General features: G+C 44.8%; 1 protein-coding gene across 1 annotated transcript in view; it reads right to left on the reverse strand.

Annotated features, from left to right (window-relative positions):
* The window catches only part of xkr6 (XK related 6), a 348,253-nt gene that overhangs the window by 198,869 nt on the left and 122,623 nt on the right, over positions 1-26,761 (reverse strand). The gene's annotated exons all lie outside the window — the stretch shown is intronic.

Here is a 26,761-nt window from a genome sequence, read left to right on the forward strand (position 1 = left end):
TATATGGATTTAAACATCTTGGTTCATTGAAGCCTTTCCTCCCCATTCAAATTCATATAAAAGAGTTTGCTGTTTCTACACCTGGCTAACTAAGAACTGGACAATTACCATCTTGGACTGAGGACTCCAGTCTCAAAGTGCAGCAAGAGAAACGCAGGCAATCAGGTACCAGCAAGTTTGTGATTTTCCTTTTGCTCTCTCACACACTCACACGCACACTCACACACACTCATGCAAATACACACATGAACAAGCACATGCAGAAGTCAGAATTTGGTGGCACTATTCTGGAATTCTGGAACAGCCAAAGCCACCCAGTCCACACCTATTTGAATTAATAATTTTTTTCTGGCCTGTGAGTTTTCTTTACTTCTATCTGAGAATGTGGTCAATTTGCATCATAAATGTCCTTTCAGGTGAGGCAGAGGTTCACTTACACCTCCTCCAACCTCATCTACTGTTTCCGCTGTTCTAGGTATTCCAGGTGTGGACTCCTATACATTGGCGAGGCCAAGCGCAGACTGGGCGACCGTTTTGCTAAACACCTTCCTCAGTCCGCCTTGGCCTACACGATCTCCCGGTCACTAAACACTTTAACTCCTCCTCCCCCTCCTGACCTTTCTGTCTTGGGACCCCTCCACTGTCAGAGTGAGGCCAAACGCAAGTTGGAGCAACTGCAACCTCATATTTCACTTGGGCAGCTTACAACCCAGTGGTTTGATTATTGATTTCCCTAACTTCAAATAACCCTTGCTTTCCCTCTTTCTCCATCCCACCCCTACCCCTATTCTCCTACGAGTTTCACTGTCCTCATGATTACTTTTACTGTTTGTATGCCACATTGTCACCTTCACGTCATCCGACGATGAACCATTGTACATTTCCTTGATCTTCGTCTGCTTTGATCTGTTCGTTTCACAACTTACATGTTCTTTGTACCCTTCTATATATCATCTCCCTTTCACATGACCCTCAGTCAGAAGAAGGGTCTCGACCTGAAACATCACCCATTCATTCTCTCCAGAGATCCTGCCTGACCTGTTGAGTTACTCCAGCATTTTGTGTCTCCTTAGTTAACTAATTGTTACCATAAGTAAGCTAATTTATATGACAAAAACATGTCCACTACACACTTAAGAAACATAAGAAAAATAAAAACCATCTAGAAACAACAAATTAAAATATATGTATATGGATTTAAACAATAGAAAAAATTGTAAGATCTTGTTATCTGAAATTCTGAATTCTTGAGACAATAGACAATTGTCCCCATTTGCAGCATTTAAAATTAGACGCACAAATTAGAAGCACTCATTCCAAAGTTGAAGTGCAAACTGATCAAAGCATCAGTTTTGTTGCATTTTATTGTCTAAAGCCAAATTAAAGCAAAGCAGGCTCCACACAGTAATATTCAGCTGGGAATTCCAGGATTTTCCAGGTGCGATAGTAGCATTTGAAGAGACTGTTGGGTAGGCACATGGATATGCAGGGAATGGAGGGATATGAATTATGTGTAGGAAGATAAGAGTTGGTATCATGTTCAGAACCGACATTGTGGGCTTAAGGGTCTGTTCCTGTGATGTACCATTCTTTGTTTTAAGGCAAATAGTAGGACTGCCTTGTATTTCAAGGCAGAATGGTTTGTGGTTTTGGCGGTGACAACATCCATGTACTTCTTCTGTGTAATCAGAGGTCAGAGGGACAAAAATATTGCCAAAGTGATATTGAAAAGTTTGCTGTTGTCCATTCAAGAGGTAGTCACATATTGCTGGTGCTGAAGCCTCAATGCTGTTGAGGCAAGTTACTCTAGATGGTGTTGTATATCTTAATGTGTTGCATTGGCACACCACTGTGAATCAGCGGTGAGTTTCCCATTCACCTCCTGAATCAATTCTAGTATGTGGTAAAATGTATCTGGGATATGAACTATCTATTGCTGGGTACCCAACCTGCACCAGCATACAATGGCAAAAGGGACGGTACAAAGTTCTGTAGGGTGAATCATCTAATGTTTACTCACTTCAAGCTTTTACTACTGCAGAGCATATAATTACCTGATTCGGAAACTTAAATTCAGAGCTGAGAGGACTCAATTTGAGATAAGTATAGATAATAGAAGGTTACAATTTTAAACATTACAGGGATGAAAATAGGATAACAAAAATAGCATGGAAGGCATTCTAGGGAATGCACCCTGTAGACAGGAGTTTTAATAAATGGGCACCAGTAGATAGATTAATAGACAATTCCACTGAGGTTATATGACACTGCTCCATTGGAAGGACAGTACTGTTTTTCTGCCTATATTGAATGCCCTTACCTATATAGCAAACGTGAGATGGATAGTTTCACTGGGGCTAAATTAACTAGGTTACTGGGCCAGGCAGCCCCATGATAAGGAAAAATTCACTGACAGTGTACAGATCTCAGAGAGCTTTAGTATCTCACTGCAGAGTCTCAAGCAGTATTAATGAAAATGAGAGCAGAGAAAGTGAATAAGACATACTAACCTTCAATACTTTGCCTGTGGCCAAACACATTATATATTAACCATCTTTATTCTATTTTTAAAATTTAAGGAAGTGAAACCATGGAGTAACTCCAGAAATCTCAGACTGCATGCTAAAAACTATCAATGGTGCTTTAAGCAGGTTGAAAGCCTTGTTCACGGGCAAGGGGTTATGTAAAAACCATTGAATTGGGCATGAGTAGGATACATGATTAAAAAGAATGCCGATGATCAAAAACGGTCTCAGTGATTGAGAGTGGGGAAAAAAATTGCAGTCAGTAAAAATATAAATGAGTTGGTTATACAGGGAAGAAAGCGCCAAGAGAAATTCGGAAAGGAGACATATAAAGCAATGTACTTAAGAGGGCATGCACATTAAGAGAATAGACAGCATTAAGGAGTAGAGAGATCTTTACATGCATTTCTGCCTCAAGATGGTAGGACGGTGATTGAAAAGGTTAAAAAAAAAGTCTTAATGGCCAGTAGGAATATTTCGAGCACAGAGTTCATGTTGGAACTAAATAATATGTAAATGTGGTTTCCAGCGTAGATCTGGTCACCAAATTATAAAAGGGAGAGTTAGGATGATACTAGGGGTTGGTGAATTTTTGATCTGATGGGAGATTTGATAGGCTGGGATTGTTTTGTTCAGAACAAATTTGAGGGAAGTTTCCAAAGAAGCTTGTGCAGTAGTGCCTGGTTATTTGGCCTGAGCTTCAGGACCTTACATATGCATCAGGTACAGGTCATGTGAGCCTACAGATTGGGACAAAATTGACCCAAGCCATGGCAGCCCAGCATAGTATTTTATTCAGATGAAATTCAGAATGATTTCATATATATTCTTTATCAATAGCAATGTATCTGCAGAAGAGCAAGTCATTTTTTGTTCTTTTTTGCAAGTTATATCTAACTCATGTCAGGATTGTAAATGTGCAGGTTTGGGTAAGGTTCAGATTGAATTTCAATTTTATATCTGTGCAGACGTCTGAATTGCAAGTTTCTCTTAGATGATGATGCTCCCCCATTGACATTAGTGTAGGAATTACAGAATTTTAAATCAGCATTGATTGAGGAACACCAAGGATATTAGAGAGAGGATGGTGTGTTGCTTGGAGGGGAGCGATGAAGTGCCAATGTATTCACGATGCTCTTATCTATTGTAATAATAGATGATAGGATGAGAAATTACATCAAAGTAGTCTTGGCAAATAGCTGCAAAAGTAGAGCTTGACTGAATGATAAACAGAACCAATTCTCAGAGCACTGCAGATGTATTTTCATTTTTGGATTATTCTGTAATAATAGATGGTTGCCCACTATGGAACTAGTATATGAAGAAACAGATATTTAAGGATTAACATAATCACTCCAAACAAGAACATACATAGACACTTTTCTGATGAATCGTCTCTCTATACTTGCTGTCTGACCTGAGGAGGAAGGTCAGAAAATAATGGGGGGGTTTTGGGATATACACAAACATAAATACACACTTCCATACTTTGACACACACTCTTTCTGTAAAGAAAAAACAATTGCTCATGGAAACTAATTTCCGGTGACACAATTGCACTACATTAGTCTCAGCATTTTTTAATCATGTTGATAAGTCATAGAAACAGAAATAGGCCTTTCGGCCCATCGAGCCTATTCCACCATTCAATCGTGGCTGATCAATCTTTCTTTCTCAATCCCATTCTCCTGCCTTCCCCCTTAACCCTTGACACCCTTACTAATCAAGAATCTGACAATCTCCACCTTAAAAATACCTAATGACGGCTTCCACGACTGTCTATGGCAATGAATTCACCACCCTCTGATTAAAGAAATTCCCCTTCATCTCCTTTCTAAAGTGGCGTCCTTTTATTCTGAGACTATGCCTCTGGTCCTAGACTCTCCCACTAGAGGAAGCATCCACTCCGCATCCACTCTATCCATGCCTTTCACTATTCGGTAAGATTCAATTAAGTCCCCTCTCATTCCTCTAAGCTCCAGCGAGTAACGGCCAGTGTGTAAACCTCCTCTGGACCTTCTCCAAAGCCAGCACATCATTCCTCAGATATGGGCCCCAAAACTGCTCATACTATTTATTTTTGACAATGATTTTCAATGCCAGTAAAAACCATGGGAAATAGAATCTCAGTCTATATTTGACTGAATTTGCAGCAATGAATGATTCCTCTACAAATGAAAAGTTTCAGCACAGGCCACCAATCAGCTGGTGAGCCTACACCTCCCTGAAATGATGAAAGTGACATAACCGTTTCAACATGAGAAAGAGTAAATTAAAGTTCATGGGATCAGAGAAGGAAAGATGCCAACACTAAGACTGGTAACTGATGATCCAACGGCTTCCCAAAATAAGTGTGACGTTATAACATCAGCCAGTGGAAGTGGAGTGGAAGGCAACCTCATCTCCATTACACAGCTACATCTCTTCACCAGATAAAAGCTGTCCAGGGTCTGACCTCCCCAGAGGGGCATGGGTGAAGCTCAACAGATTTCGTACTGGAGTTAGGCGTTTCAATGCCAGCATGCGGAGATGGGGACTCCGCCATAGCCCAGCCTGTGATTGCAGAGCAGGACAACAGACAGCCAACCATGTCATTTCTGGGTGCCCGCTCAACCACCCACCAAATGGAGCTCAGGGCCTGGCAGACTTTGACGCAGAGACAACAACCTGGCTGCTCAACACCCGGTTTGTGATCTAACTATTCCTTTGGTTTATGTTTCATTCGCAAGAAGAAGAAGATCAGCCAGTGCAAAAATTGAGTTTTGTCCTTAAGAAATTGCTGTAAAAAATTTCAGGCTAACATGAAGAAATGAGCTGCTCAAATTAGGATTCTTTCAGTTTCAACTGAGAGGGGTTATTTGGACTGAGATTCGAAATAAAGAGGAACTGTACAGCCAGAGTCAGGACTTAGTGGAAGTGAGAGGGAAAGCTAAGCTCTCAAAGCATTACTCTGATTTCAGGAGTCACACTTCCAACATTGCATTCAGTGCGGGCACGTCAAGAATTTACAAAATTCTTAAGGGGTTGGACAGGCTAGATGCAGGAAGATTGCTCCCGATGTTGGGGAAGTCCAGGACAAGGGGTCACAGCTTAAGGATAAGGGGGAAATCCTTTAAAACCGAGATGAGAAGAACTTTTTTCACACAGAGAGTGGTGAATCTCTGGAACTCTCTGCCACAGAGGGTAGTCGAGGCCAGTTCATTGGCTATATTTAAGAGGGAGTTAGATGTGGCCCTTGTGGCTAAGGGGATCAGAGGGTATGGAGAGAAGGCAGGTACGGGATACTGAGTTGGATGATCAGCCATGATCATATTGAATGGCGGTGCAGGCTCGAAGGGCCGAATGGCCTACTCCTGCACCTAATTTCTATGTTTCTATGTTTCTATGTCTCTTTACCTAGGTCCTGAATTTTCTCACAGCAAATATGTTTAGATACATTTGCAAAAATATAACAGATGTCACAAGTTGGTTAGTGGATTGGTGCAGTCTGTGTAAAGGGCACTTTATGGCAACAGGAAAGTATAACCAGGCCTATCCTTACTGGAACTGACACTCGGAGACTCAAGTGTGAATGACTGGCAAGGAAGAAGCTTTTTCAAATTAATTTTACTAAGAACGATATGACATTTTTATAGGAGCATTCACATCACCGTCAGAACCTCTCAAACCACTTAACATACAGTGAAGTATGTTTGAAATGTACTCATTATTGTAACATGGGAAACATAGTAACTAATTTTATACACAGCAAGCATCCAGAGACAGCCATATGGCATTGACCAGTCAACCTATTTTAGACATATCCATTGAAGGATAAATGCCAGCCGTGACAGCAGAGCTTATTATTACACTCTCGATTCTTGAGAGATAATTCCCTTTTCTTTCGTAGTAGACTCTTCACCGGGTAGCGGCAACAGAGTCTCAGATTGATCTCCCAAGGCTGATCTCCCTCAGTGCTGCACTCAGTGTTGGCCTAGATTTCTGTGCTCAAGTTTCTGCAGTGGTATTTGCCATTGTGAAATAATGGCAATCAGGCTAACTCCCAGCATCACATTGTAATTTACTGTTGAATAGAAATTAATTTTGAAGCATTCAAAGCATTCTTAAGAAATAACATTGTGTTGGAAGGATCTGCAGATGCTTGTTTGAACCGAAGAAAGACACAAAAAGTTGGAGTAAAACTCCTGTCTCACGGTGCGAGTCGACCCACGAGTGACACCGATTTTAAAACAAATTAAACTCGTGGTAATCACGTACAATTAAAGTAGCGGGAACGTCGGAACTCGTGGACGCAACTTAGCGACTCGTGGCGCTAACGGCAGGTACCCGGGAAACTTGAAAACATGTTTAAAGATTTCCACGAGTCAAATTTACTCTTGAAGTTAAAATTTGAAACTCGTTGTAAGAATGTAGTGGCCCGTGAGTTTACCGTAGTGACTCTTGAGTCTACCGTGGGCATTCTTCAACTCAGCGGGCAGGCAGTATCTCTGGAGAGAAGGAATGGGTGACGGGATGACGTTTCCAAAATTCTGCTGCGTCTTTGTGTTACTCCAGCACTGTGTGTTCACTTTTTGTCAACCAGCATCTGCCCTTTCTTCTGTATGACATTATTTGTATCCGTGGCAGTTGATTGTTGCTCCCTTCAGTTTCCCAGGGGGTCGTGAGGGGGGTATTGTGCTGTTTGATCGCCCCCTGCTATCCCAGGGACAGGGAGACACAGCGTCTTTTGAGACTGGTGGGCAATCACTACCAAAGTGTCTGCCCACATAGTCAGTACACCTCTCTTACACTTGTCTCCCGTACCAAGTCACCCAACCCCCCCTCCCGCCACTCCCCTCCCCCCCCCCCACCCCCCCCCCACCTTTCCCTCCCAACTCCAGTCCCGTCCCGACCCCCTGGGAAACTGAAGGGAGCGACAATCAACTGCCACGGATACAAATAATGTCATACACAAGAACGGGCAGATGCTGGTTGACAAAAAGTGAACACACAGTGCTGGAGTAACACAAAGTCGCAGCAGAATTTTGGAAACGTCATCCCGCCACCCATTCCTTCTCTCCAGAGATGCTGCCTGTCCTGCTGAGTGACCATACTGAGGGAATTCCCACGTATATGAAACAGAGAGAAAAGTGATTTCTACACGGCTCTGCCCGACTTTTAAGAATGGATTCGGTGGTTTGTACCCACTCCCCCTCCCTGCCCACCCACCCACCCACCCACCCACCAAGCCAGCCAGCCGGACCCCTCCTCGTTAAAGCGGTGGAAGCGGTATTTCCAAGAGAATGGGGCAGAGAGCTGGGGCAGGGCTGGGATGGGAGCAGGGCAGATGAGGCGCACCAAAGGAACAAACAAATTGATGGTTGCAAGGGGCAGGCGGCAGAGATCTTGTGCCCCAGCGAGGTAGACCGCTCTTCCCCCTGCTAATGTACACACAGAAAGAGAGAGATGAGAGCAGAGAATGATCCTAGCCTAACCTAAGAGCCTTATCACCCCAGACAGATTAATGACGCCTACGCACCCCCCCACCCCCCCCCCCACCCCAACCTCCCTCCACCTCAACTCACGCCTGGGCACCAAAGCAGCTCAGGAGGCGAACCCTGAGCTCCGTCTCCCAACAATCTGATGTGTAACTGATGTGAAAGAACAGCGGCTGCGCACGACCGGCACCTGGCATGGACTTCTCACACCCTCACACACAAAATGCTTGTGCGAATAAACAAAAACAAGGAATAAAACCAAAGCCCGGCTTGAAAGGCAACTAAAAATATATTCCGCTTAGAACGAGCAGGTGCAGAGACATCCGTCCACATTCAAAGATTTCATCTCCTGTCTCCCCGCAGTGTGTAGACCTGGCAGTAAATTCAGGATGAAGCTGTCTTCTTTAACACTGTTGCTTCGCCGCCACCGCCTCCTTGCTGCACAATGGCAGCGAGTGCGGGGCCGAGATCCTGCCTAGTTTTTTTAAGTTCTGAAATTGACTAACTTTCAATACTGAATCAAAATATACTTACTGTATGAGATGCTGTCCAGCTCCTCTATTTGATACTTAAAACAGACCTTCATTCATGGTTGGCTCAAGAGTAACTCGGGAGAGGAACTTGGTAACTCGGGAGAGGAACTTGGTACATCGCAGAAATGAGAAGTAAACGGCAAACTTATACATACACGTGGGAACTCGTTTAAACTCGTGAACATAAACTTGGAAACTCGTAGACAACCACGAGTGTGATTTTTTCTTTCACTCGGGATCACTCGTGGGTGGACTCGCACCCTGAGACAGGTCCATAACTCAGCGGCACAGGCAGCATCTCTGGAGAGAAGGAATGTGCGAAGAAGGGTCTCAACCTGAAATGTCGCCCATTCCTTCTCTCCAGATATGCAGCCTGTCCCGCTGAGTTACTCCAGCTTTATGTGTCTATCTTAAGAAATTCACACTTGAGTCTCCGAGTGTCAGTTCTGTGTAAGAATAGGTCTGGTTATACTTTCCTGTTGCCATAAAGTGCCCTTTACACAGGCTGCACCAATCCACTAACCAACTTGTGACATTGGTGGAAGATCTTTCTTTCATCTAATAGGTTCTGACATTTAAAGAAACAGAGAATACAGCGTAGATCACAGTAAGCATTTTCAAACATGGCAGTAAAATGCTATGAAAACCACTAATTGTCAGTGTAGTTCCTGACACAACAAACATTTTGAGAACAAATGCCCAATTAGAAAACTGGGTCCTTGGCTCTTACCAAAGTTGAACTGTCACTGAGGAAAATAGGGGATTAAAACAGCATTAAAGACTGGGGATCTTAATATGTAAAAGTCTTTCAATAAATCATTTATGTGTGAATTTCTATGAAGATAAAAGTGACATAACTCCACCATAATGTTCCAAAAGATTTTTGGCCACTATACATATCAAATTGATAATGGGAAAAATTGACATCATATGTCAAGGAAGGAGATATGTAGCTGCAGTCATCCACAATCAATTTCTCTAAGGAACAATGACCAGCTTTTAATTTCTTTCAAATAATCCTCAAGATTTAAGGGCAGCACTTAATGTCCAGCCATAATTGACCGGAGAAAGTTGTAGAAGTGAATGACTGATTAGTTAAGAAGGAACTTAATGCTCACATATAAAACAAGCTGGGTGAGGGCAGAAGGGTAATTTCCCTACAGGATAATGAGTGTCCATTTTTCCTGACAGTTCCAGCAATTTACAGCCTTTCTTAAAGACAATTCAAATTCTCAACCTGCTCAAAGGTACTTAATGCTCACAAATATGCCAAACTGGGTTTAAAAAAAAAAAAGACGCCAGAGAGTGGTGACATTTTACTTAAAGTTCCTCTTAAAAGAGTTAAGACAGCCTTTTATGGTCACTTCTACTTGCTATCTATCCATTCCGGCCCTGAGAAAGTCATTAGCTCCAGCACTGAGAATCTCCTGTCAAAAAATCGCTCTTTCGAAGGAACTCCTGCAACTGCCGATCTTCATTTGTCCCAGAGCTATGGGTGCTGAGAAAACAAGGAAACAGAGGAGCGGCATTTGGGGGCAGCACACAAACCAGCCTCCATTCCATTGACTCCATTTATACCTCACGCTGCCTTGGCAAGGCCAGCAGTACAAAGAAGGACGAGTCGCACCCTGGCCACTCTCTCTTCTCCCCTCTCCCACCGGGCAAAAGGTATAGGGACAGTTTCTTCCAGCTGTTATCAGGCAACTGAATCATCCTACCGCAGCCAGAGAGCAGTGCTGAACTACTATCCACCTCTTTGATGACCCTCGGACTACCCTTGGTCGGACTTTGCTGGCTTTGCCTTGCACTAAACGTTATTCCCTTATCATGTATCTGTACAGTGTAAATGGATCGATTGTAATCATGTATTGTTTGTCCACTGACAGGTTGGCACGCAACCAAAAAGCTCTTCACTGTACCTCGGTACAGTTGACAATAACCTAAACTGAACTGAAGTACCTGCACCCCCTTAATTTGGCCTATAGTCATAATAGATCAAAAGGGGATGCAATTTTGCTGGCTTTCCACTCTGCATTGGAAAGTGCCTGGGGAGGGGGTGGTACGGGAGGGAAGGGAAGAATTGACAAGGTAGTTGCGGAGGGAGCGGTCTTTGCGGAAGGCAGACATAGGGGGAGATGGGAAGATGTGGCGAGTGGTGGGGTCACGTTGGAGTTGGCGGAAATGGCGGAGGATTATTTGTTGTATTTGCCGGCTGGTGGGGTGAAAGGTGAGGACTAGGGGGACTCTGCCCTTGTTGCGAGTGCGGGGATGGGGAGAGAGAGCAGTGTTGCGGGGTATGGATGAGACGTTCCACACCAGGGCATCGGAAATTTCCTCGTTCTTCAGGGAACGGGGATTCCCCTCCGCCACCATAGATGAGACTCGCACCAGGGTCTCATCCATACCCCGCAACACTGCTCTCTCTCCCCATCCCCGCACTCACAACAAGGGCAGAGTCCCCCTAGTCCTCACCTTTCACCCCACCAGCCGGCAAATACAACAAATAATCCTCCGCCATTTCCGCCAACTCCAACGTGACCGCACCACTCGCCACATCTTCCCATCTCCCCCTATGTCTGCCTTCCGCAAAGACCGCTCCCTCCGCAACTCCCTTGTTAATTCTTCCCTTCCCTCCCGTACCACCCCCTCCCCGGGCACTTTCCGTTGCAACCGCAAGAAATGCAACATCTGTCCCTTCACCTCCCCCCTCGACTCCATTCAAGGATCCAAGCAGTCGTTCCAGGTGCGACAAAGGTTCACCTGTAGCTCCTCCAACCTCATCTACTGCATCCGCTGCTCTAGATGTCAGCTGATTTACATCGGGGAGACTAAGCGGAGGTTGGGCGATCGTTTCGCCGAACACCTCCGCTCAGTCCGCAATAACCTACCTGAACTCCCGGTGGCTCAGCACTTCAATTCCCCCTCCCATTCCCAATCCGACCTCTCTGTCCTGGGTCTCCTCCATTGCCAGAGTGAGCAACACTGGAAATTGGAGGAACAGCACCTCATATTCCGCCTGGGTTGCTTGCGTCCGGATGGCATGAACGTTGAATTCTCCCAGTTTTGCTAGCCCTTGCTGTCTCCTCCCCTTCCTTAACCCTCGAGCTGTCTCCTCCCATCCCCCCGCCCTCGGGCTCCTCCTCCTCCCTTTTTCCTTCCTTCTCCCCCCCACCCCCCATCAGTCTGAAGAAGGGTTTCGGCCCGAAACGTCGCCTATTTCCTTCGCTCCATAGATGCTGCTGCACCCACTGAGTTTCTCCAGCATTTTTGTGTACCTTCGATCTTCCAGCATCTGCAGTTCCTTCTTGAACACGACATACATCAGGCTGTTGTTCATGGACTACAGCTCCACATTGAACAAGCTTTTTATCAAACTCACGGAGCTAGGCAGAAAGATAATTTCCATAAAGCACCTTTTTTCCCCTCTAATTCCTTTCTTAAATCAATACAAATTCTCAGTCTGCTCAGACAATGGTGGGATTTGATCTCCAGTTTGCTTCAATCCAGACCTTTGGGTTATAAGCGAAGAATATGACTACTGCATCATAACTCGGCTGAAGCATCTGAACAGAACAGCTGAGGGATCTGAACAGCTGAGGGATCTGGAGTCAATGAAGTTGAAGAAAGCCACTCAACTGCACAAAGTCATCCAGCTGGTGCTGAGAAATATTACTCTTTGATGACTGCCGTGGGGACAGCACACAGCTGAACTCCGCATGCAGCCTGCACTTCCATTCCTTTCATAATCTCGATAGTGTAAGCTTAGCTAGTAGTTCATTAACCCTCCCACTAAAGCAGCATTCCCATATAATTCCCATATTAGGCCATGACAATATCTTCATAGAACTGATTCTCAGCTAACTGAGTGTGTGTGTGTGTGTGTGTGTGTGTGTGTGTGTGTGTGTGTGTGTGTGTGTGTGTGTGTGTGTGTGTGTGTGTGTGTGTGTGTGTGTGTGTGTGTGTGTGTGTGTGTGTGTGTGTGTGTGTGTGTGTGTGTGTGTGTGTGTGTGTATATGTATGCATCTGTGTCTTTATTTATCAGTGTGCATTTGTGTGCGTGTGTGCGAGAGAGATATGTGAACAAAAACTAAAATGCCAATCGCATTTCCCACAGTCACTGCAGCCTCTGACATCATCTAAAGTCTTCAGTATTGGATTTTAAGAGGGTGCTGAAGACATTTCCTGAGCAGGGATTTTCATCCACTGGCATATCATGTAACGACAACTGGAATAGATGATGTGATGTGTGTTTGATGATATCGTACACAAGGAGAGAAAGAGTCATTGGAAGTCAAGTTGGTTTATTTTAAAAGCAGAATGCTGTAGGGCAAATTTTCACCAAGCACGGCAGCAGAATACAGAAGAGTAGAGAGGATTTCGATTGTTTAATTCAAGCAATTCGAGCCATTGATGTGGAAAGCATGGCATATAGGTTTTTTAAGAGGCCATTACACCAATTGCACAGCACTTTGGATCATGACTGCTACGCTGCAGTTTCATCTGCACTAAAATACACAGATTTTTAAAAAAGCATCGTAAAGATTGTTGACCCCCAATCAACCTGTCCAATAGACGTGCTTAGAGCTAGATTGTCGGGGGGGGGGGGGGGGAGAAATTATTTCAAATATGACACATTCTGCTCCAATATTTATTGCGTATTATGTGTCGGCTTTGACGTGGTAAGGTTGTGGAGTCCAGTTACAGGAACAACTGGTGCCACAGAACTGAAGGAGGAATCAATAGCCATCCCACATGTGAATTGATGCTGCTATCAGACCATTGGGAACCACACATATCAAACACCACTTTCCTTTTTGCTTAAAACTAGAAATCTCTGCTTTTAATAAACATACAATGAATGAAAAAACGGTACCACATGATGTTTAAATGCTTCCTCTGCTTAAACCTGAAGCTTAAGAGAACGGAGAGTTTATCAAGACCACTTCGACCCTAAACTTTCTATATCTGCCACTTTCCTTCAGAGAAATTAGGGTCACTGAGTAATCTCTATCAAGAGATCAAATTAGAATTTATCACTTTCAATTCGTAACTTGTTTCGCACTCCTAGTCCATATTAAAAATTGTAGAAACCAAACCTGAACTGATAAAACCTTAAATGCTGGAAATATGAAATAAAAAAGAAAATGCTGGAAATGCTCTACACATCGGGCAGCATCTGTGGAGAGTGAGACAATGCCAGCATTTCAGCTTGCTGACCTATTTTCGGAACTGGGAAAAAAGATATCTTTAGACTTTCAGAGAGAAGGGAGAGAGATAGAAAGGACAATGTGATAGGATGAAGACTGATGGGCCTGTCCCAATTAGGCGACGTTTTAGGCAACTGCAGGAGACTATGCGGTCGCCACATGGTCGCCACATGTTTGCGGGTGGTTTCTGGGTAGTCGCCTTCATGGTCGTGAGAAGTTCCGGCATTCTGGGAACTAGTCGCAGCATCATTATGGTCGCCACAAATTTTTCAACATGTTTAAAAATTAGCGGCGACCAGAATGAAGCCGCCATGGAGGGTAGCGAGAATTCTCGTGCCGTAGGTGCAGTGGTAGTGGGTTGCCAGGAGGTCGAAGATTGTCGTAGGTTCTCATGGGTTGTAGCCCGTGCTGACCGGTGAATTTCATTGGGGGAAAAAAAAACGTAAGCAGTAGTTTTCAGAACCAAGGATAACCGACCGGTAATGTTAATGTCTGCCGAGCTTCACAGCCGTGTATCTCTGGCTTCTTAAAAGTTGTCTCCACTCCTTCTCCACCCTTATCCCCCCCCTCCCTTATGCCCCATATACCCCCCTCCCTTCTCTCCCCTCTACCCACCCCCCTCCCCGCTCCTCTTTTAAAAGATTTACGTGACCCTTCCCGTACACTGTGCTTTCACCGTCTTAATTACAGCGCCAACCTTCCTGTTCATCGCGGTGTAGTCTGTATCACATTGGCTTTGCACCGTGTGAATTTAACTCAGACAGCGCTCCCTCTGCTTGCCCTGTCTCCCGCCTGCATAACGGGCTGGTGAAGGAAGCGATGTGTGTGTGTGTGTTCCACTCTGACAGTCGCTGTTCCAGTTGCCGCTTTTTCAGGGGACTGCCGGAAACTTGACAGTCGCCGGCAGTCGCCTGAAAAAACAGGCCCATTCGAAAAGACTGATGACACTGATGGTGATCTATGTCAAGAGCATGTACTGGCAGCTAACCTGTCGGGAAAAGATGCAGAGGAAGGGCAGAGGAGACACATCTGCTGGAACAGAGAGGAACAGAAATCTGAAATAAAAGAAAAAGGAAAGCAGAGCAGCTCAACAACATCTGTTGCGAGAGAAACCAAGTTAAATCAGAAATAAAACGTATAGAACACAGAACAGTGAAGCACAGGAACTGACCATGTGGCCCATGATGTCTGTGCCAAGACTAACTTTTACCTGCCTGCACATAATCTAAATCCATCCATGTGCCTTTCCAAAAGTCTTTTATAGGTCAGAAATGGCCAGAGAAAAGTAAAAACAAAACTACAGGTAGTAGATATCTAAAACCAAACCAGAAATTGCCAGAAGCACCAAGCAAGTCAGGCAGCATCTGTAAATAGAGACACAGAACCAGCCACACTATCACCACCCAAAACGACCCAAAACGCCAAACCCACCTCTTTCCTCACAGACGTCTCCCAACCCATCGAGCATTCCTGGCATTCCCTGCTGACACAACTGGAAAGAACTGAGATGTGAAATTATTGAATGGGATACTGAGCCCTAAGGGCTGAAGTGTGCCGTGACAAAGGATGAATCCTTCCCCAAGCTGACTTTGAGCTTCATTGGAACCCTACAACAAGTCAAAGATAGAGAGCGTTAGAGGAAGAGTGAGAGGGAGAAGTAAAATGGCAGGCTACTGGAAGTTCAGTGTCACCCTTGTCGTCAAAGCAGCCATCCAGTCTTCATATGGTTCCTCCAATATAGAGATCACTATACGCCCTTGCACTTCTTCCCTTCTCCCCATCCAGGGATCCAAGATCACGCACTGTACAAGCAATTTTTGCACTTTTTCCAACTGAGTGGACTGCATTTTGTGCTCCTGATGTGACCTTTTCCACTTTTATTATTGAAGTCCAGTTCTGCTGCTTTAAATCCTTGTTCCCAGAAATCTCCCTCTTTACAAACAACAGCCAATTTAAAATGCCCGTTTTTATTTGAGTGTCAGGTTTTTCTAAATAAGTTGTAGTTACCAGTAAATGATAATAGGCTCACAGGTAAAAGTTTACATTTAGAACTAGACATTAAATTGACTGTGTATTGCAAGAAATCTATATTAAGATTGGTATATTGTTTCATTATGGGGTGTCTTGCAAATTACTTAATCTGTGAGACTATCTGATTGAATGAAATCTCCAAAATTAGGCTCTAATGATAATCTCATCAAATTTCAATTCCACTGACAATTTTTGAAATGCACACATTGAAAAGGAACCAAGTTGTACCAGCATTTATAAACTTAATTTAAAGCTCTGAATCCAAGTGAAGGAGGAGAACCTTGTAAAAGAAACTTACTTTGTGTACATGTCAATATAAAATCATTAAGGGGAAAGATATTGTGCAGGATTGAAGGACTAGTCGATTATCTGCAATACTAGGACCATAAGAGACCTGAACAATGTGCATATGTGTAACAGCTTTAATAAAGATGCCTCAATGGCTACTACAGATAAATGTACCAAAAATATTACCTGAGGAGGTGGATGAACCACTGCCTCTGGGAAAGAGATTTGGGATCAGGAGGCAAGTTTAATGAAAATAAATCCCAATGGATTTATTTTAAACAGCAAATATACAAAATGGAGGCTGTTCTCCTTTTAAAATGGAAGATATTCAGTCTACAAGTAATGCAGCATTGGGTTTTGTTTAAAAATCAATTGAGATAATGAAACTTGAACCAGAACAGGCAACATGTAATTTCCAATTACTGTCAGGTATCAAAACAGGGAAGCCTTTATGCATCAGGAAGCCAGCAGTTACAAAACATTATGGCTTTTGTCTATCAGGGAGTAAAGACTGCTCACAATTTGCTTGTTTATAGTCTACATCAAATTTGCAGCGGGAAATCCTTGGCTCCAAGGCGGAGCTGCTTTTGTGGATTACGATATTACCTGGAAATACACACATGTTTAAGGACAATTCGACAGAGCAGGAGAATGCTGCATGCAGACACCTTGCTATTCCCAGAACGTTCCAAGCCATTGTAACGGCAGGAGTGATCCTCATGTTAAAGTTCTGTCAGTGGACATTGTACTTTCCCCCACTGTACTGTGCTCCTCCAATCCCGGCCTTTTGATCATCCCTTAATTTAATCACTTCACCAATGGCAGTTGTGCCTCCAGCTGGCAAGACTTTGAGCTCTGGAATTCCTCGCTTAATCAGTGCCACCTCATTCTTTTTCATTTTAGGATGGACTTTTGCAGTCACGTCCTAATATTTCCTGTGATTCAGTGATAAGTTTTGTTTGAAAATGCAAGTTGTTCGTTGAGCGTTATGTACAATTTGCAACATTTTATCCTGGAGAGCACTTGAAAAGGTATGTTTTATTTCATCATTCGTGCAACTGTATCTTCTGAAAGATCTTACAGGAATGGTATTTGGGGAAAGGGCATATTAACTGTTAGAGGATAAACACAGCAGTGGATGGTTTCTTGCTGGTCTTTCAAATTGGAGGGATAGAGGCAAGGAGCTATATAGAACATAGAAACAGGCCCTTCTTATCCTTGCCAACCAAGTTGACATTCTGGGCTTGACCCATTTGCCTTGCATTGGGATCCTAGACCTCTAAACTCTTCCCATCCATATATCATTTGAAAGTCATAATTGTATACACCGTTTCTATAGCTTCACACTAGAAGATTTGTCCAGCTCTGATTGAAAAAGTTGTCCCTGATGTCCCTCTAAAATTCCAACCACCCTCCTCCCCCTCAACATGTTGCCCACAAAAATATGGTGCTCTGCTATTTTCCATCATTTGAGAAGCAGCGGAATGTATGTGAAGGTCAGCCAAAGAGCCACGGGGCAGGGTTCAGGCAATGTGGCTGCAGGATGTGAAGCACACTGATTTTCCTGCTGTCGCTATCATGTAATGACGTGGACTTAAATATTTATGAGCTAAAGAGCACAATAAAACCTTTTCGCAATCAATTCCGGAAAACTTAAATAAAAATAATTTCTAATGGGGAATAAGGAAATGGCAGAGGAACACGCTTGTATTTTGTGATAGAAACATGTTTCTAGTTTGTGATTGTCTTCACAAAACAAAGCCTCCCAGAAATACTCCCAAGGATTCAGTGTGAATGAGGAAAGAAAATACTACATGAGAATTAATGAGCCTCAAAACTGAGCCTGGTGATATACATCTCAGAGCTTAAAAAATGGCATTCTGAGCACAATGGTATAGATTCGGGAATGGTTTCTGCAGGTGGAAGGATAGCAAATATGGCTCCACTGTTCAAGAAACGAGGGAGACAAAAACATAAACTACTGGCTGGTTATCCTTAAATAAATTAATTGTGGGTAAAATGAAAGAACTTAAAACACAGGATATAATAACAGAACATCTAGAACAAAAAAAGATTTGAGCTGAGTCCGCATCGATTTGGGAGAGGGAAATCAATTTTAGACTTTAGACTAGAGATACAGCGTGGAAACTGGCCCTTCGCCCCATTGAGTCCATGCCAACCAATGGTCATCCCGTGCACTCGCACTATCCTACATACTAGGGACAATTTACAAAAGCCAATAAACCTGCAAACGTGCGGCTGTCACTCTACTCAACAACGTACCTCGGTGACTGCCAATCACCCCCCCCCGGACACTCCTCCCACAGGAAAAACACTATGTCTGTATATATGCTAATGTAAATATTTATTCAAATCATATGCTATGTCGCTCTTCCAGGGAGATGCTAAATGCATTTCGTTGTCTCTGTACTGTACACGGACAATGACAATTAATGTTGAATCTGAATCTGAATCTGAATCTGATCTATTTGGAGTGTAGGAGGAAACCGGAACATCGGGAGAAAACCCACACGGTCACAAGGAGAATGTACAAACTCCGTACAGGAAGCACCCATAATCAGGACTGCACCCGGGTCTCTGGTATTGTAAGGCAGCAACTCTACCGCTGCGCCACCATGCTTCCCAATTATTTAATCATCTCAAAGTTCTTTGAGGATGTTGTTGAGGTTTGAGGATGTAACGTAGAGTGGATGAGGGGAAACCAGTTGTTGTGGTGTTTGTCAATTTTTAGAAGGCTTGCATTAAAGTCCCACATTGAGGGTTAGTGATCATGGTACATGAAACGGTGACATTAAGCTGGTGAGGATTGAGAAATGGTCGAAAAGCGGAGCTGTTAGGTGTGTTTTAAATAATGGGAAATGGAGAAATGTTAATGCCCAGAGGTGCTGTTTTTCCTTCTTCGTGGACACAAAAACTGGAGTAACTGAGCGGGTTAAACAACATCTCTGGTGAAAAGGAAAAGGTGACGTTTCGGATCGAGACCCTTCTTCAGACTGAGAGGGAAAGGGAAATGGGAGATATAGACGGAGATGTAGAGTGATATAGAACAAATGAATGAAAGATATGCAAAAAAGTAACAATGATAAAGGAAACAGGCCATTGTTAGCCGTTTGCTGGGTGAGTACACATCACATTAATATTTACACTTTAATATTTTCTTGGTATTTGTAAAGATCTGCCTGAATAAGGTCATCAGTTTGAAACAATGATTATTTCCCTCTCCAGGGTTGCCTGACATGCTGAATATTTGTAACATTTGCTACTTTTATTCCTTTGCAAATCTGTCTGAAATGAAACATGTTCATGGTATAAATGGACGGAAAACATTTACAGTATTTTTTCAATGAGTTAATAGAAAAGGTTGATGAAGGCAATATAGTAAATGTCATTTATATGGATATTCATATATCTGAAAATGGGATTACTGCAACAATAACTTGATCAGTACTAAAGATATATCCTTTAAACAGCAGTGCATCTCAAACCTTGCTTCCTTGCAGGTTAAATAACTGTAACTACCAAAGTTTAGTCTTCGTTGTAAGGCCAGGTCTATGCTGAGCACTCTCTCAAACTATGGACTTTGCTTAGATCTCCATCCTGCCTCAGTAAATTTGAATACAGATACCAGACCTGAATATGAAAACTGGAGTGATCGATTGATAGTATAAATATTAAGATACTAAAGACACACATGCAGGTGTTCAATACAAAAACGCCACAGAGCAGTTTTAAAACCATTACTATCACTTCTCAAACTTCAGAGCCGATCAATTGCTCTCCTGCTGACAAAGGTACATCAATACAACTTCCTCAAATTGCTGATAGCAGTCACACAAATTAAATTTTGGGAGCAAATTCTTAAAATGAAAAGCAATAAAGTGAATAGTTGCAATGATCTAGCGATTTCCATAAGATTTATATACTAATTAAATGTATTGAGGTTGGAGATGATGCTGCTGCAGAATGGAAAGCAGTTTGCTCTTTGCAATCAATGACATCTTCCACGTTGTTTGACACAGGTCAGATTGAGAACTGGAGTAATAATAAATCTGATCATTTCAGCAAGGCAAAACATGAAATGCAGAATTGAATATTGAGAAGTGGAAGATGGTTTGTTCAGTTATTTCTTTGTTTACGGGATGTGAACATCACATGTGGCCAGTATTTACCTTCCTTCTCTAATTGCCTTCATATTGTGGGCCGTTTCAAGGGAATGTTAAGAATCAAATGCACATGTGGAGCTGGAGTCACAAAGAGGTCAAAATCCAAAGACGGCAGATTTCCTTCTCTGAAGGAGACTATCAAACCAGAAATGTTCTTATTTCTAAGCAGTATCCATGTTTATTTAATTACTTAAATTTTAATTTCCCAGTGGCCATGGTACTAAGACTCTTGTCCCTGAATCAATATAAATCCCATTTTCTGGATAATAATCCAGTAATTTACCACTTTTTCACTTCCACCCATGTCAAATAGAAAAGACAAGGGAAGCTCAAAGCAGCAAACCACAAATAAATTACCTGAGCCTGGTACTGGTGAGGTTCAAAGTCATTTTCTCTTTACTGAGTTCGTTGCTAACTCGCATAAACAGTAATTACTAATGAAACATGCCTAGGGTCCTCTCCTTAGAGAGGTGGCCGCATTTTTGATGCAGTTGTCCTGACTTGGTGTTACAAACCCACAATTAAGGATTGAGATCAATGCCCCAAGATTAATGTATCACAGGGGGAGACAAAGACAGCCTCTACGCAGCCTCCTCCATGAGTAGCTTACAGGCTCATAAGCCCGCAAAGCGAAACCAACGTCTTTACCGCGTCTGCAGACCGTTAAAAGCCATGCCTCCCCAGGCCAGGCGGCACCGTTAAATGCCGCCAACTGTCGAGGTTTAGCACTACTGCAGCTACCACCGCCAAGCTCAACGTCATCGAACAGATTGCCATCAAAAACAAGGCGACTATAGTTCTACTGCAGGAGACTCACACCGAAAACAAGAACTTCCTGAAACTTCCTTGGTATACCCTGGCCGGTCACACCGCCGACAAACATCATGGCATAGCTACGTTCGTTCGAATCGACATCCAAAGTGTAAGACACTACCATCGTCAACATTTACAAGCCGCCTCCGAGCAGGTTGTCCCAACATCTCTGCCAGATGTCTCAGCCCCTGCCATGTATGCTGGTGACTTTAACAGCCATCATACACACTGGGCATATAGCAGCTCCAACGCCGACGGTGACTTCCTGGCAGAATGGGCCTCGACCGCCGATGCAACACTCCTATACGACCCAAAGGAGCCACGGATTTTCTACTCTGCACGCTGGAACAGCGCCACCAACCCAGACCTGGCCTTCGCAAAATGTCGCAACAACGAACTGCTCCCAGTAAGACGCATCCTGGACAGGTTTCCCCGGTCACACCATCGACCATCGTTCATAACCATTCCATTTCTGGTCCAGCCCGTGGAAGGGAAAGACGTCAAGAGGTGGAACTTCGGGAAAGCAAACTGGGTAGGCTTCACACAACAAGTGAATAAGGCAGCCGTTGGCCTCACACACCCACGCCCCACCAACCTGAACAACGCCTACAACTCATACTGCAAGATGCTGCTGGCCGTCGCCAAGAAGAACATCCCCCATGGTGTACGTAAAGCCTATGTTCCCTGCTGGGATGACGAATATGAAGACCTACTTCGCGTCCACACAGAATCACAAACCAGTGAATCAAAAGGGAACTGCAGATGCTGGAATATCGAAGGTACACAAAATTGCTGGAGGAACTCAGCGGGTGCAGCAGCATCTATAGAGCGAAGGAAATAGGCGGATGAAATACAGCTGGGGTCCGTTGCAGGTCTGGGTTAGTGAGGCCTGAAGTCCAGGGAGTGTCGATGTGAGGTCCTGTTGGTGCCGGCGCATCGCGACCAGGGTGGATCTCAGTGCCCGGTTGGAGAATTGCTGGGTATGCCGGTGGATAGCCAGTCGGTACCGATGGTCCGGTTGGGGTCCGAACTGGGAGGTAGGGAACTGGAGCTGGAAGCCGTGGGGTATGAGATGATGGCGCAGGCAGGACCCGAGGAAGCAGATGTGGCTGTGGTATCGAGTCTGGGTAAGGGTATGGTCGTACAGTTGGAGGGCAGGGGGGATCACAGAAGGTGTGCAGTTAGAGAGGAGGTTGTGGAACTGTCTCCGGAGAGAGGAGGAGAACTTCTTCAAAGTAGGCATACCTTGAAGAGATATCGCAGTGGAGTAGACAAAGTGTTCAAAAGGGAACTGCAGATGCTGGAATATCGAAGGTACACAAAATTGCTGGAGGAACTCAGCGGGTGCAGCAGCATCTATTTCCTTCGCTCCATAGATGCTGCTGCACCCGCTGAGTTCCTCCAGCAATTTTGTGTACCCACAAACCAGTGAAGACAGGGACAAAGCAGCGAACGACCTAATCTGCAACTAGATGAGAAACGCAGACAAAGATGGACGGAGACAGTGGAATCAATTGATTTCACACACTCCAGCCGTCAGGCTTGACAGACCATGAATAAGCTGCTGGGCAGGTGGACAACCCCAGCACAGTGCCCCATCACTGCAAATTCCATCACGTCACTACTGCTGAGCAACGGCCACTTCCCCAACTCAGACAAGGACTTCACCAGAACAACATTGGCGAGAGTCCATGAGCTGCCCAGGGCCCCGAGCTGCGACTCCAACCTATCCCACGATTTCACAACACAAGAAATCGAGCAGGCCATCCGACGGCTGAAAACCAGTAAGGCACCAGGCACCGACGGCATCCACCCGGAATACATAAAACACCAAGGCAAGAAGGCAACTGACTGGCTGTGCTCCTTCTTCTCCATGTGTTTCCGCTGCCTGAAGCAGCCAAAGATCTGGCGCCGTGCCAAGGTGATCGCTCTGCCGAAGCCAAACAAACCTAGCGATTACCCCAAGGGATGACCCCAAGACCCATCTCACTGCTGTGTGTTCCATACAAGTTCCTGGAACGTCTCCTCCACACACGTCTCAACCCAGTGATCGACCCCCAGCTGCCTAAAGAACAGGCTGGCTTCCAAAGCGGTAGGTCAACGGCGGACCAGGTGACCCTCCTGTGCCAAGACATAGAGGACAGTTTCCAGGCAGGGGAGAAGGCTGGCGCTGGCTTTTTGGACCTCACAGCTGCATATGATACTGTCTGGCTGCGTGGACTACACATGAAGCTTCTGGAAACCATCCCAGACAAGCACATGGTGAGCTTCATCATGGAGATGCTGAGCAACCGCAGCTTCAGGCTACACACCAGCAACGGGCAATGCAGCAGGGTGAGGAAACCTAAGAACGGCGTCCCACAGGGCTCAGTACTGGCACCAATGCTGTTCAACATCTACATCCATGACCTGCCTGCAACCCAGTCAAAGAAATATGGCTATGCTGATGACCTGGCCATCCTACTCAGTAAGCCATCCTGGGAAGCAGCAGAAGAGGGCCTCTCTGAAGACATGAACATCCTGTCTTCATACCTAAGGAACTAGCGCCTCAAGCTCAGCATGGATAAGACAACATCTTCAATGTTCCACCCCAACAACAGGGAAGCGACCCGCGAGATGAACGTCATGGTGGATAACGCCCGGTTACGGTCCCAGCCCGTCCCCACGTACCTCAGTGTGAAGCTCGACAGAACGTTGTCATTCAAACAACACCTGGACGGCGCCAAGGCAAACACAAGCGCCCGTGCCGCACTGATTCGCCGCCTCGCCGGCACCACATGGGGAGCCACGACGAAGACACTGCGCATGTCCACAGTGGCCCTGGTGTTCTCAGCCGCCGAGTACTGCGCCCCGGTCTGGTGCCGTAGCCCTCATGCCAAGAAGCTGGATTCTGCCCTCAACAGCGCCTTGCGGACTGTCTCCGAATGCCTACGAGCCACTCCAGTAAACCAACTGCCCGACCTCGCTGGCATCGCCCCAGCCAACATCAGACGAGAAGAATCCACGCTGGCCCTCTCTCGAAAGGTGCAGACCAGTGAATCCCACCTCCTCCATCAGATCGTCACAGAGACACCACGACGAGTGCTCCTCAAGTCACGGCAACCCTTTGCCACGCAAGCCCAAGAGCTGCTCTGCACAACACCGGCTGACGCTTCTAAGGCCGCCTGGGTCAAGACGAGATGGAGAGACCAGTGGAAGTCAGCGGAACCATCTAGGCTACACCATTACATCAATGACCCCATGAACGGCCCTAGCCAGGACCTGCCCCGAAAGCAGTGGACAACCCTCAACCGCTTGAGGACATGCATCGGACGCTATGGAGTAGCGATGAAGAGGTGGGGCCTCGTGGACAGCGCCTCCTGCGAGTGTGAGGACCCAACACAAACAGTGGAGCACATCGTCACCAGTTGCCCCAAACACCAGCCACCGAATGGTGAACGAGGTCTGATTGACCTGGACGTTGGCCTGGCTCGCCTCAATGGAGCTGCAGGTCTAAAAGACATACGACAGAAGAAGAAGCTGTATCACAGATACATTCCAAGACACTTTGAAAATGATGCAGAAATGTAGGTGCTGTTGAGTTAAAGATAGTGGTGGTGGGTCCACAGGTCTCATTGCAGGTGGGTTAGACCTCTGTATGAAGGAGACAGACACTACACTTAAGGCACACTTATTTTGAGCCCTCCTCAAAATAGACAACCGTTGAACTTTGCTGGAGAAAAATCGGCCTGGAGCATGAAATGCCCCTTCAACCTCATACGTCATAGGAGCAGAAGTAGGCCATTCAGCCCATCGAGTCTAAGTCGCCAATCAATCCTGGCTAATCTATCTTTCCCTCTCTGCATTCTCCTGCCATCTCCCAATAACCTTTAACACCCTTACTAATCAAGAATGTCAATCTCTGCCATAAAAATACCCATTCACGTGGCCTCCGCAGCCATCTATGGCAATGGATTCCACAGATTCACCACCCTCTGACTAAAGAAATTCTTCCTCACCTCCTTTCCAAAGGTACGTCCTTTTGTTCTGAGGCAATACCCTCACGTCCGAGACTCTCCCACAAGTGGAAACTTCCTTTCCACATCCACTCTATTCAGGCCTTTCACCCAAATGTCATCCTTTGCCAGCACCTGTTGACAGAAGAGATACTGCACACTCCTCGAGAATTGCCTCAGAAAACGCCAAGCTGCAGAACGAGGGCTGGAGGCCGAGAGCCATGATTCTCCACCTCACTTCCCTCTGCACTGCTCATCGGAGCAGTTGTGAAAACTGAACCCCATGAATTATATACCATATAACCATATAACACGGAAGCACGGAAACAGGCCATCTCAGCCCTTCTAGTCCGTGCCGAACACGTATTCTCCCCTAGTCCCATCTACCTGCACTCAGACCATAACCCTCCATTCCTTTCCCGTCCATATAACTATCCAATTTATTTTTAAATGATAAAATCGAACCTGCCTCCACCACCTTCACTGGAAGCTCATTCCACACAGCTACCACTCTCTGAGTAAAGAGGTTCCCCCTCATGTTACCCCTAAACTTCTGTCCCTTAATTCTCAAGTCATGTCCTCTTGTTTGAATCTTCCCTACTCTCAGTAGGAAAAGCTTATCCACGTCAACTCTGTCTATCCCTCTCATCATTTTAAAGACCTCTATCAAGTCCCCCCTTAACCTTCTGCGCTCCAAAGAATAAAGACCTAACTTGTTCAACCTTTCTCTGTAGCTTAGTTGCTGAAACCCAGGCAACATTCTAGTAAATCTCCTCTGTACGCTCTCTATTTGTTGACATCCTTCCTATAATTAGGCGACCAAAATTGTACACCATACTCCAGAATTGGCCTCACCAATGCCTTGTACAATTTTAACATTACATCCCAACTTCTATACTCAATGCTCTGATTTATAAAGGCCAGCACACCAAAAGCTTTCTTTACCACCCTATCTACATGAGATTCCACCTTCAGGGAACTGTGCACAGTTATTCCTAGATCCCTCTGTTCAACTGCATTCCTCAATTCACTACCATTTACCATGTACGTCCTATTTTGATTTGTCCTGCCAAGATGTAGCACCTCACACTTATCAGCATTAAACTCCATCTGCCATCTTTCAGTCCACTCTTCCAACTGGCCTAAATCTCTCTGTAGACTTTGAAAATCTACTTCATTATCCACAACACCACCTATCTTAGTATCATCTGCATACTTACTAATCCAATTTACCACACCATCATCCAGATCATTGATGTACATGACAAACAACAGTGGACCCAACACAGATCCCTGTGGCACCCCACTAGTCACTGGCCTTCAACCTGACAAACAGCCATCCACCATTACTCTCTGGCATCTCCCATTGTGCAAGGGAAACCCCAAGATATCCTCGAAGGAAGCCTCAGCTTCAATGTGCACTAATTTGGAATCCAGATTCGGTTGACCATGATTTTCCATGCTTGAGTTAAACAGTTCAAGGTATCAGAATTTTCAGTGTGCTTTCAGCAAGGAAATCTCCTCAGGACTATGTGATAGAAATGACCATTCAGAAGCTGTGCTTACCTTCAATTTATTTTGAATCACTACAAAATATATTCCAAGAATACAATATGTAAATCATATTTTTCTGTATCTATTTCATTGGTAATTAGAGATGTGTATAATTTTATACATATATACATTTTGTGTAATAACATGAAACAAT

This window comes from Amblyraja radiata, chromosome 5 (genome assembly GCF_010909765.2).
Source record: "Amblyraja radiata isolate CabotCenter1 chromosome 5, sAmbRad1.1.pri, whole genome shotgun sequence".
Lineage (NCBI taxonomy): Eukaryota > Metazoa > Chordata > Chondrichthyes > Rajiformes > Rajidae > Amblyraja > Amblyraja radiata.